Consider the following 4,301-nt stretch of genomic DNA (forward strand, 5'->3'; position numbering starts at 1 on the left):
GCCTGCCCTCTGGGTGGGGTCCGCCGTGCCTGCTTGCCGCGCCACTCTGGACTGGGTCGGGGGAGTGGTGGGGACCCTGTGAGGCACAGACTCCCTCGGGCCCTGCCAGGTCCCCGCTGTCACCATCCTGCCAGCCCCAGCCCCCCAACCCCGCTGGGGACCAGCCCTGGCACAACAGGCGTCCTTTTCAGAGGATCGGGTGTGGGAGGTCACGCCGGCGTGGGCCCAGACTCTCAGTCATGTCCGTCGGGTCAGGAGCTCCCAGTGCGTGTGATGCGTGTGGCTGCGGGCACGGAGGACGGGTGTTTTGCTCCGCGGTAGGAGGCAGGGCTGGCTCCCTCGGGCGGGGGGCGCGGTGGGCTTCGTAGCGGAGGCCTCTGGGAGGACTTGGGGCGGGGTGGGGGTGGGGTGGGGGTTTGGAAGCTCGGTGGTTTTGCTGATTCCTCTGTGAGCAGAGCTGGCTCTCATTTAAGCCCAGAAAGTTCCGAGAGGAAGAGGGAGCCCCGAGGTCGTGCTCTCGGTGTCCCTGGGCCGGCGGGTGTCTGGCGATGGCCCCCTGCGGGGTTGGTGGGCGGGGCGGCGGCGGGATGAGCGGCGCGGGGCGGGGGTGCCGGGCGCCTGGCTGAGATCCCAGCGGCTGCAGCGCCAGAGGTGCGGGTGCCGGCTCAGAGGGGCCCTCTCCCTGGGAGATGAGTCCAGCGTCCAGGGGTCCAGGGCTCGCCTCCGCCGCTGCCTCGTGGAGCCCAGAGACGAGCCCACACACCGGGGGACGGTGCTGCCGGCGCCCAGGAGGTCCCAGGCCCACCCCGCGCCCCCCTCCCCGACGGGGAGGCTCCTTGGAACGGAGGCGCGCGGCGGGCGGAGGACGCGCGGGCACAACGCGGCGGTGCGGGGCCGGCCTGGCGGCCGGGCCGCAGGGGAAGAGGCAGGCTGGTGTGTCGCGTCTCCTGTTACACTCCGGCCTTTCAAAGAGCGTCTGGACGGCTGAATGCGCCTCCCTCGCTCTCCGAGGCAGGACTGGCACACAAAGAGCGCTCTTGTCCGGCGCAGGCCCCTCGTGCGAAGAAAGGCCATTGTCCCGAGCGGGCCGGCCCGGCAGGCGGTGCACGCTCCAGTGCCCGCGCCGCGCCGCCGAGGGGCCGCCTTCAGGCCTGTCCGCTCGGATTAGCGGGGACTCACGGCTTCATGAGCTGCGATATTTCATGTCGAGGGCGGCGGCGGGCTCCGGCTGCGTGAATGCCCGCTTTTGTCTGCTGAGTTATTTTATTTACGTTTTTTAAACAGCTTATCAAGGTAAAAAGATAGCTTTGCCTTTAAAAAAAAAAAAAAAAAAAAAAGAAAAGAAAGAAAAAGGTCCCTTGGCAGAAAGCCCGTGGCGAGCAGTGGAGGTGGGAGGCAGGTCGGTCCTGGGGTCTGGGACCCGGGTCTGGGCACCTGCCCCAGCCCCTGCTGGCCCGTCAGGGTCCGGCGTGCCTGCCCTTCCCGCTGTCACTGTCGCCGCCCCAGCCCGTCCGGTCTTAGTTACTTTTCACCAAAGCTGCAGCTCTGGGGCCTGAGCTGGTTCCCACTGCCCCACCCTGACCCCACCCAGGGCAGCCCTCTTCTCAGCAGCCAGCTCTGGGGTTCCTGGGCGGAGGTCAGTGATGCCCGGCAAGATGCTGGGGGGGCCCAGCTCTGGTCTTGTCCCCTGCCCTCCGCCCACTGTGGCTGTCCAGCCTCGCCTGGGGCAAGTCCCAGGCCCCTGGGTCAGCAGGCGATTCCCTACCCTCAGGGCGCTCTTCGCGCTCAGGCACGATGCTGGCGAAAACAGAAGGCTGCGGGTTACCAGGGCCGAGCGAGGGGGACGGCAGTGCCTGTGTTCGGAAGGCGTGTGCACAGGAGGCTGCCACCTTCCCCACGGCCCTCAGTTGCCTCGGTCACTGCAGGGACAGCCACCCGGCCTATCAGTTCCAGCCATGTGGCCTCAGGCCGAGGGCCTGGAACCAGGAAGCGTCCCAGTCCACAAGCCCTGTCCCTGGCCAGGCTCCATGTGTGCTGCGGGGTGGCTGGAATGACCCTGTGTCCCTCGCACCCAGCTAGGGCTCAACGTAGATGGGGCCTCGAGGTGCTGTGCTGGCAGGGGCCTGGGTCAGGGGTGCTGATGAGAGGTGGGAGGACGGAGGGAGGAGTCGGGCCCGCGATTCACCCACCACAAGAGCCTGGTGGGGTGTGGATGCTCTCTCCACTTTCCTGGGAGCTCCCCCAACCCCGGCCGCCCAGGAGCTGCTGGCACCTCCGGGGAGGGTCGGTGGGGCTCTGTGTGCTCTGGACACCTGAGGGACGGCAGCCATGACCTGCGAGGCTCCTCCGGACCTCAGCGCTTCCCTAAAGCCACAGCGTGCGCCCCAAAGCAACTCAGAGTCTGCTGGATGGAGCGCGCTGACCCCAGGTCCAGGGCGGCAGGTCCGGGGGGGTTGGTGCCGTCGGGGGCATGCAGAGAGCTGCCCTGGGATCCATATACAAAAGCGGCTCTGAAGCACAGGGCTCGCAGCAGACCTCGGATGGGGCAGGGTGCGCACTGCGCGGCTGCCCTGTCTGGGCGCGCGACCCTCCCCGGAATCGGCAAAGACGCGGCAGCCCTGAGTGCCGCGCACGTAGCGCAGGCCGTGCTCGATTAATAATTCCATACATCGCCTCTCATTATGAGCAAAAATAACTGGCCAGGCGGCCCGGCCCCGCCCCCCGAGCTTTACAGAAAGGACGCAATAGCGCGCCTGGGAAAGGCAGCTCCGCAGAGCCGGGATCGCGGGCGGGGGCGCGGGGCTGGGGGCCTCTGCCCTGCGCGCGCTGACCTGGTGCCCGCGACGCGCTGGCCGGAGTCCAGGAGCTCAGTCTCGCCAGGCCGCCGGGGGCCCAGGGCAGTGGGAGAGGGGTGCAGAGCTTGGGGGAGGGGGAAGGCAAATGGGGGAGGTGGTGGGCCAGGGAAGGGGACGCAGGCCTGGGGCGGGGCTGGGGCGGGCCCAGGTGGAGGAGCGGTGCAGGGCCGGGGGCCGGGGCCAGGTGTCGCGGGTGGGCTCCTTTCCCAGGCGTCCCTGCACCCTCACTGGATGCTCTGACCTATTCTGGGGAGAAGACCCTCAGGAAATTGAGGGGGCTTCTGGAACATGTCAGGAAGGCCAGAGTGCACACGGTGGGCACCCCACATTCAGACCCCAGGCCGTTAGAGCCTGGACCACCAGTGTCCGGCTTCCAAGCTCCGCAGGCCAGCATCTGGACCTGGCTCGGTCAGGCCAGGCCGCAGTTGGAGAAGGGCCGGGGTGGTGAGGACTGGGGGCCTGGGAATCTCCCACGCTCCAGGCCAGGCCCCAGCCGTGGCCTGAGAGAGGACAGCAGAGGCAGCAAGGGGAGCCCATCACCACTCTCCGGGGGCTGGTCTCCATCAACCTGAGGGTCTGGCTCCTCAGCAGGCTACCCCCATCCAAGAACTCCTCTGAGCCCGCAGAGCTGGCCTCAGACTGGAGGGCAGCCTCGGGTGATGGCTGGAGTCTTGGTCCAGTGGGGGCAAGGGCAAGGCAGGCACTGCCCTCAGGGCAGCGGGAGGAGCCTGCAGAGTCCGCCTGCCCAGGCCCTTCTCTGTCGGCTGCACCCCCTTCCTCCCTCTCTTCTCTCCTTCCAGCCTCCCCTCCCTCCCTTCCCAGGAGACAGCAAGGCCCAGGGGCCCACTGGGCCGACCTGCCTGGGTGGCTCGCGCACTGGCCTGCAGTCAGGGCCCTGGTGCACGGTGCCCACCGGCAGGGCACAGTGTGGGGGTCGAGGAGCAGGGCAGGCAGTGCTCGGAGTCTGGCCCACCCACCCAGGTGTGTGGTCAGGCGTGCCCGTGAGGGGTGCATACCCCTGGGCACAGGACGACGCCCCAGAGGTCTGGGGCCCTTCTCTTCTGCCTGCTTCCTCCGCGGCAGCCAGCCCCTGATACGCCTGGCAGAGCCTCTGTGCACCCAGGCTGCCCTCTTTTGCCAGGCGGCCTGCATGGACACGAGAGGTGTGGCGGCACCAGGGCTGGAAGGCCATGGACTTCCCCAGGCACTGGCTGAGAAGGGTCTTCTCTGCCCCTCAGCCCTGGGGGGTCTGTGTCCTGGAGGCTGTGAGGGCACAGGACGAAGGCGGGGCCGTGTGGCCTTATGCAGCACGGGAGGGTGCCTGACGGCACTGCGCAGCCTCCATGGTCACTGGGGGGAGGGCTGCAGCAGAACCGTCTCCTCCAGGAAGCCCCATCTTGGTTCTGTTGGGCCAAGCTGCTCACGCTCCCTGTCTGTCACACGAGG

This window comes from Capra hircus, chromosome 11 (genome assembly GCF_001704415.2).
Source record: "Capra hircus breed San Clemente chromosome 11, ASM170441v1, whole genome shotgun sequence".
Taxonomy (NCBI): domain Eukaryota; kingdom Metazoa; phylum Chordata; class Mammalia; order Artiodactyla; family Bovidae; genus Capra; species Capra hircus.